We start from the raw sequence: 10965 nt of genomic DNA on the forward strand, positions 1-10965 counted from the left end.
CTCAAAATTAAATTGGAAAACCACACTACAGGCTGATCCAACTTTGATGTAATGTCCTTAAAACAAGTCAAAATGAGGCTCAGTAGTGTGTGTGGCCTCCACGTGCCTGTATGACCTCCCTACAACGCCTGGGCATGCTCCTGATGAGGTGGTGGATGGTCTCCTGAGGGATCTCCTCCCAGACCTGGACTAAAGCATCCGCCAACTCCTGGACAGTCTGTGGTGCAACGTGGCGTTGGTGGATGGAGCGAGACATGTTGTCCCAGATGTGCTCAATTGGATTCAGGTCTGGGGTCGGGCGGTCCAGTCTATAGCATCAATGCCTTCCTCTTGCAGGAACTGCTGACACACTCCAGCCACATGAGGTCTAGCATTGTCTTGCATTAGGAGGAACCCAGGGCCAACCGCACCAGCATATGGTCTCACAAGGGGTCTGAGGATCTCATCTCGGTACCTAATGGCAGTCAGGCTACCTCTGGCGAGCACATGGAGGGCTGTGCGGCCCCCCAAAGAAATGCCACCCCACACCATGCTGGAGGATGTTGCAGGCAGCAGAACGTTCTCCACGGCGTCTCCAGACTCTGTCACGTGCTCAGTGTGAACCTGCTTTCATCTGTGAAGAGCACAGGGCGCCAGTGGCGAATCTGCCAATCTTGGTGTTCTCTGGCAAATGCCAAACGTCCTGCACGGTGTTGGGCTGTAAGCACAACCCCCACCTGTGGACGTCGGGCCCTCATACCACCCTCATGGAGTCTGTTTCTGACCGTTTGAGCAGACACGTGCACATTTGTGGCCTGCTGGAGGTCATTTTGCAGGGCTCTGGCAGTGCTTCTCCTGCTCCTCCTTGCACAACGGCGGAGGTAGCGGTCCTGCTGCTGGGTTGTTGCCCTCCTACGGCCTCCTCCACGTCTCCTGATGTACTGGCCTGTCTCCTGGTAGCTCCTCCATGCTCTGGACACTACGCTGACAGACACAGCAAACCTTCTTGCCACAGCTCGCATTGATGTGCCATCCTGGATGAGCTGCACTACCTGAGCCACTTGTGTGGGTTGTAGACTCCGTCTCATGCTACCACTAGAGTGAAAGCACCGCCAGCATTCAAAAGTGACCAAAACATCAGCCAGGAAGCATAGGAACTGAGAAGTGGTCTGTGGTCCCCACCTGCAGAACCACTCCTTTATTGGGGGTGTCTTGCTAATTGCCTGTAATTTCCACCTGTTGTCTATTCCATTTGCACAACAGCAAGTGAAATTTATTGTCAATCAGTGTTGCTTCCTAAGTGGACAGTTTGATTTCACAGAAGTGTGATTGACTTGGAGTTACATTGTGTTGTTTAAGTGTTCCCTTTATTTTTTTGAGCAGTATATATATATATATATATATATATATATATAAAGGCGGTGACCCGATCCTGTAGGTTCATGCTCTACAACATTCGCAGAGTACGACCCTGCCTCACACAGGAAGCGGCGCAGGTCCTAATCCAGGCACTTGTCATCTCCCGTCTGGATTACTGCAACTCGCTGTTGGCTGGGCTCCCTGCCTGTGCCATTAAACCCCTACAACTCATCCAGAACGCCGCAGCCCGTCTGGTGTTCAACCTTCCCAAGTTCTCTCACGTCACCCCGCTCCTCCGCTCTCTCCACTGGCTTCCAGTTGAAGCTCGCATCCGCTACAAGACCATGGTGATTGCCTACGGAGCTGTGAAGGGAACGGCACCTCCATACCTTCAGGCTCTGATCAGGCCCTACACCCAAACAAGGGCACTGCGTTCATCCACCTCTGGCCTGCTGGCCCCCCTACCTCTGAGGAAGCACAGTTCCAGCTCAGCCCAGTCAAAACTGTTCGCTGCTCTGGCACCCCAATGGTGGAACATGCTCCCTCACGACGCCAGGACAGCGGAGTCAATCACCACCTTCCGGAGACACCTGAAACCCCACCTCTTTAAGGAATACCTAGGATAGGACAAAGTAATCCTTCAACCCCCCCCCCCCCCTTAAAAGATTTAGATGCACTATTGTAAAGTGGTTGTTCCACTGGATATCATAAGGTGAATGCACCAATTTGTAAGTCGCTCTGGTTAAGAGCGTCTGCTAAATGACTTAAATGTAAAATGTAAATGTAAATATATTCTTTTATATTCTTTTATATTGTACACTTTTTATTAGAGATGTATTTTATAATTTTGTTACACTTCTTGTCACGTCCTGACCCTAGTAAGATGTCATTTTCTATAGTAGATTTGGGCAGGGTGTGACAGGGGGTGTTTTTGGGTTGTTCTAGGTCCAAGAGGCTTCCAAACAGCTTCTGTCCCCCGTGTGGCTCAGTTGGTAGAGCATGGTGTTTACAACGCCAGGGTTGTGGGTTCGATTCCCACGGGGGACCAGTACAGAGAAAAAATGTATGAAATGTATGCATTCACTACTGTAAGTCGCTCTGGATAAGAGCGTCTGCTAAATTACTAAAATGTAAATGTTCCATGTTTTCTATTTCTATGTTTAAGTTCTAGTTTTTCTATTTCTATGTTGGGATTGTTTGGGTTGATCTCTAATTGGAGGCAGGTGATCTTCATTGCCTCTGATTAGAGATCATATTTAAGTAGGGGTTTTTCTCTTCCTGTTTTGTGGGTTATTATTTTTTGAGTAGTGTGTTTTCCTCTCTGCGTCACGGTTTGTTGTTTTTTGTGTTTTCAAGTATTTAAGTATATTGCATTTAGTTTCACGTTTAATAAATACGTGGAACTACGAACACGCTGCATTTTGGTCCGCTCCTTCAAACAGCCGTGATAGAATAACCCACCACCAAAGGACCAAGCAGCGTGGAATGGAGCAGCAGGAGAAATGGACTTGGGAGGAAATCTTGGACGGGGAAGGACTCTGGAGTCATGCTAGGGAGTATCGCCGACCGAAGGAGGAACTTGGGGCAGCGAAGGCAGAGCGGCGTTACTATGAGGCGCTGTACAAGCCACAAGGCAAGTGCGAGAGGCAGCCCCAAAATATTTTTTTGGGGGGGGCACACGGGGAGATTGGCGGAGTCAGGTTGGAGACATGAGCCAACTCCCAGTGCTTACCGTGGGGAGCGGGTGACGAGGCAAGCACCGAGCTATGCGGTGATGCGCACTGTATCGCCAGTGAGCATTCACAGGCCGGTGCGATCTGTGCCCGCGCCCTGCATTGGTCGAGCTAGGTTGAGCATCCAGCCAGAATGGGTGGTGCCAGCTTTACGCTCGAGATCTCCAGTGCGCCTCCATTGCCCAGTATGTCCTGTGGCTGCTCCTCGCACTTGCCCTGAGGTGCGAATTACCAGTCTGGCACCTCCTATGCCAACCCCACGCATCAGGCCTCCAGTGCGCCTGCCCAGTCAGGGGTGTCCTGTTCCTGCTCCCTGCACTTGCCCTAAGGTGCGTGTTACTTGTCTGGCGCCTCCTATGCCAGCCCCACGCATCAGGCCTCCAGTGCACCTGCCCAGTCCGGGGTGTCCTGTTCCTGCTCCCCACACTCGCCCCGAGGTGCGTGTTACTAGTCTGGCGCCTCCTATGCCAGTCCCACGCATCAGGCCTCCAGCGACGCTCCCCAGCCCGGAGTCTCCAGCGACGCTCCCCAGCGACGCTCCCCAGCCCGGAGCCTCCAGCAACGCTCCCCAGCCCGGAGCCTCCAGCGGCGCACCCCAGCCCGGAGCCTCCAGCGGCGGTCGGCAGCCCAGAGTCTTCAGCGGTGGTTGGCGGTCCGAAGCCTTCGGCGATGATCCATGGTCTGGTTCCTCCGGACATACAGAAGCGGAGAGATCAGCGGGCGGTGGGGATACTACGCCCGGAACCAGAGCCGCCGCCATAGACATTAGTCACCCACCCTACCCTCCCTTTGTGTTTTGTGGTTGTTTTGTTGGGTATTTGTTTGCATTCGGAGTCTGCACTTTTGGAGGGGGGGGGGGGTACTGTCACGTCCTGACCCTAGTAAGATGTAATTTTCTATAGTAGGGGAGGGGGTGTTTTGGGTTGTTCTATGTTTTCTAATTCTATGTTTAAGTTCTAGTTTTTCTATTTCTATGTTGGGATTGTTTGGGTTGATCTCTAATTGGAGGCAGCTGATCCTCATTGCCTCTGATTAGAGATCATATTTAAGTAGGGGTTTTTCTCTTCCTGTTTTGTGGGTTATTATTTTTTGAGTAGTGTGTTTTCCTCTCTGCGTCACGGTTTGTTGTTTTTTGTGTTTTCAAGTATTTAAGTGTATTGCATTTAGTTTCATGTAGCCTTCCCTGTAGCTCAGTTGGTAGATCATGGTGATTGCCTACGGAGCTGTGAAGGGAACGGCACCTCCATACCTTCAGGCTCTGATCAGGCCCTACACCCAAACAAGGGCACTGCGTTCATCCACCTCTGGCCTGCTGGCCCCCCTACCTCTGAGGAAGCACAGTTCCAGCTCAGCCCAGTCAAAACTGTTCGCTGCTCTGGCACCCCAATGGTGGAACATGCTCCCTCACGACGCCAGGACAGCGGAGTCAATCACCACCTTCCGGAGACACCTGAAACCCCACCTCTTTAAGGAATACCTAGGATAGGACAAAGTAATCCTTCAACCCCCCCCCCCCCCCCTTAAAAGATTTAGATGCACTATTGTAAAGTGGTTGTTCCACTGGATATCATAAGGTGAATGCACCAATTTGTAAGTCGCTCTGGTTAAGAGCGTCTGCTAAATGACTTAAATGTAAAATGTAAATGTAAATATATTCTTTTATATTCTTTTATATTGTACACTTTTTATTAGAGATGTATTTTATAATTTTGTTACACTTCTTGTCACGTCCTGACCCTAGTAAGATGTCATTTTCTATAGTAGATTTGGGCAGGGTGTGACAGGGGGTGTTTTTGGGTTGTTCTAGGTCCAAGAGGCTTCCAAACAGCTTCTGTCCCCCGTGTGGCTCAGTTGGTAGAGCATGGTGTTTACAACGCCAGGGTTGTGGGTTCGATTCCCACGGGGGACCAGTACAGAGAAAAAATGTATGAAATGTATGCATTCACTACTGTAAGTCGCTCTGGATAAGAGCGTCTGCTAAATTACTAAAATGTAAATGTTCCATGTTTTCTATTTCTATGTTTAAGTTCTAGTTTTTCTATTTCTATGTTGGGATTGTTTGGGTTGATCTCTAATTGGAGGCAGGTGATCTTCATTGCCTCTGATTAGAGATCATATTTAAGTAGGGGTTTTTCTCTTCCTGTTTTGTGGGTTATTATTTTTTGAGTAGTGTGTTTTCCTCTCTGCGTCACGGTTTGTTGTTTTTTGTGTTTTCAAGTATTTAAGTATATTGCATTTAGTTTCACGTTTAATAAATACGTGGAACTACGAACACGCTGCATTTTGGTCCGCTCCTTCAAACAGCCGTGATAGAATAACCCACCACCAAAGGACCAAGCAGCGTGGAATGGAGCAGCAGGAGAAATGGACTTGGGAGGAAATCTTGGACGGGGAAGGACTCTGGAGTCATGCTAGGGAGTATCGCCGACCGAAGGAGGAACTTGGGGCAGCGAAGGCAGAGCGGCGTTACTATGAGGCGCTGTACAAGCCACAAGGCAAGTGCGAGAGGCAGCCCCAAAATATTTTTTGGGGGGGGGCACACGGGGAGATTGGCGGAGTCAGGTTGGAGACATGAGCCAACTCCCAGTGCTTACCGTGGGGAGCGGGTGACGAGGCAAGCACCGAGCTATGCGGTGATGCGCACTGTATCGCCAGTGAGCATTCACAGGCCGGTGCGATCTGTGCCCGCGCCCTGCATTGGTCGAGCTAGGTTGAGCATCCAGCCAGAATGGGTGGTGCCAGCTTTACGCTCGAGATCTCCAGTGCGCCTCCATTGCCCAGTATGTCCTGTGGCTGCTCCTCGCACTTGCCCTGAGGTGCGAATTACCAGTCTGGCACCTCCTATGCCAACCCCACGCATCAGGCCTCCAGTGCGCCTGCCCAGTCAGGGGTGTCCTGTTCCTGCTCCCTGCACTTGCCCTAAGGTGCGTGTTACTTGTCTGGCGCCTCCTATGCCAGCCCCACGCATCAGGCCTCCAGTGCACCTGCCCAGTCCGGGGTGTCCTGTTCCTGCTCCCCACACTCGCCCCGAGGTGCGTGTTACTAGTCTGGCGCCTCCTATGCCAGTCCCACGCATCAGGCCTCCAGCGACGCTCCCCAGCCCGGAGTCTCCAGCGACGCTCCCCAGCGACGCTCCCCAGCCCGGAGCCTCCAGCAACGCTCCCCAGCCCGGAGCCTCCAGCGGCGCACCCCAGCCCGGAGCCTCCAGCGGCGGTCGGCAGCCCAGAGTCTTCAGCGGTGGTTGGCGGTCCGAAGCCTTCGGCGATGATCCATGGTCTGGTTCCTCCGGACATACAGAAGCGGAGAGATCAGCGGGCGGTGGGGATACTACGCCCGGAACCAGAGCCGCCGCCATAGACATTAGTCACCCACCCTACCCTCCCTTTGTGTTTTGTGGTTGTTTTGTTGGGTATTTGTTTGCATTCGGAGTCTGCACTTTTGGAGGGGGGGGGGGTACTGTCACGTCCTGACCCTAGTAAGATGTAATTTTCTATAGTAGGGGAGGGGGTGTTTTGGGTTGTTCTATGTTTTCTAATTCTATGTTTAAGTTCTAGTTTTTCTATTTCTATGTTGGGATTGTTTGGGTTGATCTCTAATTGGAGGCAGCTGATCCTCATTGCCTCTGATTAGAGATCATATTTAAGTAGGGGTTTTTCTCTTCCTGTTTTGTGGGTTATTATTTTTTGAGTAGTGTGTTTTCCTCTCTGCGTCACGGTTTGTTGTTTTTTGTGTTTTCAAGTATTTAAGTGTATTGCATTTAGTTTCATGTAGCCTTCCCTGTAGCTCAGTTGGTAGATCATGGTGTTTGCAACATCAGGGTTGTGGGTTTGTTTCCCACGGGGGGCCAGCACAGAAAAAAAAAAATGTATGAAATCTATGCATTCACTACTGTAAGTCGCTCTGGATAAGAGCGTCTGCTAAATGACTAAAATGTAAAAAATGTTTAATAAATACGTGGAACTACGAACACACTGCATTTTGGTCCGCTCCTTCAAACAGCCGTGACACTTTTGAACACTTGTTTTTGGGTGGGGTGCAATTTTTTCATTTTAAATGTAACTTATTTCATTGCCTCTTTTTGGAAGGGGGTTCGGGAATATTTGTTTTATTTATGTCTTGGCTTCTCTTTTACACTTTTTATTTATTTTAGAGATGTTGTATTTTATAATTTGACTTTTGAACACTTGTTCTTTTTTGACAAATAAAAGCATGTTTGTTTAGTAAAAACATGGCCTTTCCTTGATTTTGTTACAGAATTGGTATCCATTAGTCTGGGGGTGGGTTGTGACAATACAGGAGCTGGGTGCAGGGGGCTGTAACAATGGTGAGTTGTGAATGTCAGGATAACTACATGGTATGTGTCAGGCTGGACACATTGGCAGTCAGGCTCTCTAGTCTCCACTGAGTGTTTACACCCCATGGTGTAAATATTTTATGTGGACAGGCAAGGAGTCCAAATAAAATACAGCCCCTTCAGGCCAGTCCATAACGTCAGCCCTAGGGACATTCTTTAGTTTGTCCCTTGATACTTACTGAATAATTAAACAAAATGTAACACAGTAACTTGAATTGGCCCTTCATAATGGAGCATGGTCTTACACATGAAAACCTCTTGAATCAGATTATGTTCAGTGGAAGTGCTAAAAAAATAAGCCCAAAACAGTGGATATGCTCAAAAACAGTGGTGGACAGCATATAGCCTAAAAATGAGCCATCAAGTACCAAGATATCAAAGTTACCAACAACTTAACATTTGCCATATAGCTGAGTGAGTCCTCATTATTGAGAGTGAAAAACAGAACAATAGTAAACAAACAGCATAGTCTGATTAACAGTAATACAGGTTGTCTCAAAATAGGCCTGTATGTAATTAATCATTCTCTGCCCCATATGGTTAGAGAGAATGATGTTACCAGGTTGCATCCCAAATGGCACCATATTCCCTATATAGTGCATGACTTTTGACCTGGGTCCTTTAACTGTGCATGAAACCCATTGGTCAGAACATTTGATTGACAATAACTATGAATAATGAGTTTCAGAACATATTGAGTGAATATATTCCATAGAATAATGAACAAAAACATTCACAATAAATACAACACAGATTGGAAATGACTTAAGAACAGACGAATGTGAGCAGATCGGAATAAAGGTAGAAGCAAAAATACTTAAAATAAATAAACATTGAAGTCAAGTTGATTTTTATGTAGGCCTATATCCTGTCTTGAAATTAACCCAATATATCTGTCTTCACAGTTGTACAACATTTCACTGGGCTGTTTTTACCTGGGTTGTACAGTAGGTGGGTTGATGTGTTAATGGCCAGGTCTCCTTTGAAAAAGGCATTTTGAACTCAATGGGACAACCTGGTAAAATAAAGATGAAATAGAAAATGAAATAACCCTAGCCTAGCTAACATTAGGCACCTTGCTAATGATAGCCACAATAAAGTGGAATTCGTAACATATTGTATGGATTGCAATTCGTAACATATCACACACATTGTAATTCGTAACATATCATATGAAATGGATGATGGACATCGACAAATTAATACATAGCATAGCAAATGTAACATACACTTTGGATCACCACTTTATTTTAAGAATGTGAAATGTCAGAATAATAGAAGAGAGAATGATTTATTTCAGCTTTTATTTCTTTCATCACATTCCCAGTGGGTCAGAAGTTTACATACACTCAATTAGTATTTGGTAGCATTGCCTTTAAATTGTTTAACTTGGGTCAAACGTGTCAGTTAGCCTTCCACAAGCTTTCCACAATAAGTTGGGTGAATTTTGGCCCATTCCTCCTGACAGAGCTGGTTTAACTGAGTCAGTTTTGTAGGCCTCCTTGCTCGGACACGCTTTTTCAGTTCTGCCCACAAATGTTCTATTGGATTGAGGTCAGGGCTTTGTGATGGCCACTCCAATACCTTGACTTTGTTGTCCTTAAGCCATTTTGCCACAACTTTGGAAATATGTTTGGGGTAATTGTCCATTTGGAAGACCCACCAAGCTTTAACTTCCTGACTGGTGTCTTGAGATGTTGCTTCAATATATCCACATAATTTTCCTGCCTCATGATGCCATCTATTTTGTGAAGTGCACCAGTCCCTCCTGCAGCAAAGCACCCCCACAACATGATGCTGTGACCCCCGTGCTTCACGGTTGGGATGGTGATCTTCAGCTTGCCAGCCTCCCCCTTTTCCTCCAAACATAACGATGGTCATTATGGCCAAACAGTTCTATTTTTGTTTGATCAGACCAGAGGACATTTCTCCAAAAAGTACAATCTTTGTCCCCATGTGCAGTTGCAAACCGTAGTCTGGCTTTTTTATGGCGGTTTTGGAGCAGTGGCTTCTTCCTTGCTGAGCAGCCTTTCAGGTTATGTCGATATAGGACTCGTTTTACTGTGGATATAGATACTTTTGTACCTGTTTCCTCCAGCATCTTCACAATGTCCTTTGCTGTTGTTCTGGGATTGATTTGCACTTTTCGCACCAAAGTACATTCATTTCTAGGAGACAGAACGCGTCTCCTTCCTGAGCGGTATGACGGCTGCGTGGTCCCATGGTGTTTATACTTGCATACTATTGTTTATACAGATGAACGTGATACCTTCAGGTGTTTGGAAATTGCTCCCAAGGCTGAACCAGACTTGTGGAGGTCTACAATTCTTTTTCTGAGGTCTTGGCTGATTTCTTTTGATTTTCCCATGATGTCAAGCAAAGAGGCACTGTTTGAAGGTAGGCCTTGAAATACAGCCACAGGTACACCTCCAATGGACTCAAATGATGTCAATTAGCCTATCAGAAGCTTCTAAAGCCATGACATAATTTTCTGGATTTTATCAAGCTATTTAAAGCCACAGTCAACTTAGTGTATGTAAACTTCTGACCCACTGGAATTGTGATAAAGTGAATTATAAGTTAAATAATCTGTCTGTAAACAATTGTTGGAAAAATTATTTGTGTCATGCACAAAGTAGATGTCATAACCGACTTGCCAAAACTATAGTTTGTTAACAATACATTTGTGGAGTTGTTGAAAAACGAGTTTTAATAACTGTAAACTTCTGACTTCAACTGTGCCATACAAAATGGAGGGACACAGATTCACGTTTACTATGTTATGAGTCCAGGTTGGACATACATGTATGATACACATGAACAATGCTATGATACTGTGCACGTGAATTAGGGCCAGGATTTTTTTCCTGACAATGTAACCTGACCAAGCCCTAGTTAGATGATAGGCTATAACCCAGGCCCAGAGTTTTTCCTGATCAGGTCATGTGGTCAGGAAAAAACACCTGATCCAAACATTGTGAACCCATGCCATAGTGATCAACTTCATGTTTATTTAACACTTGGTAGATTGATCAGCATTTTATTTTCAATGGCTTTTATTATTATTGCTTATTTATCAATTAATTACATTCAGGCCTTAGTACATTGAGTCCTATCTGAGATGGATTGTCAATGACACAGTGGAGACTGAGATTCAGAGTGGTGACATGGCTAGACAGGCTTGGAGGCCTATTCAATCACATCAAGCATTAACCCGTGCCAGTCGACACCCGCACAGCTGGTAACTGTGTTGGAGCTGATAAATTGGTGAGACTCCCTAGAAAGGCAGGAACGTATGAAGAAACCTAGAGAGGAACCAGGCTCTGAGGGGTGGCCAGTCCTCTTTTGTCTGTGCAGGGTGGATATTATAAAAGTACATGGCCAAGATGTTAAAACGTTCATAGATGAACAGCAGGGTCAAATAATAATAATCACAGTGGTTGTAGCGGGTGCAACAGGTCGGCACCTCAGGAGTAAATGTCAGTTGGCTTTTCATAGCTGATCATTCAGAGTTAGAGACAGCAGGTGCGGTAGAGAGAG

At 46.7% G+C, this 10965-nt stretch overlaps 2 non-coding genes across 2 annotated transcripts; both read left to right on the forward strand.

Moving 5' to 3' along the window:
* The first annotated feature begins 2309 nt into the window (after positions 1–2309).
* On the forward strand, positions 2310–2385 carry trnav-uac (transfer RNA valine (anticodon UAC)). The gene has a single exon. It is a non-coding gene; the product is annotated as a tRNA-Val (tRNA).
* Positions 2386–4904: 2519 nt separating this feature from the next.
* Positions 4905–4980, forward strand: trnav-uac (transfer RNA valine (anticodon UAC)). The gene has a single exon. It is a non-coding gene; the product is annotated as a tRNA-Val (tRNA).
* Positions 4981–10965: the final 5985 nt, after the last annotated feature.

This window comes from Salmo salar, chromosome 13 (genome assembly GCF_965601325.2).
Source record: "Salmo salar chromosome 13, fSalSal1, whole genome shotgun sequence".
In the NCBI taxonomy this organism is placed as follows: Eukaryota; Metazoa; Chordata; class Actinopteri; order Salmoniformes; family Salmonidae; genus Salmo; species Salmo salar.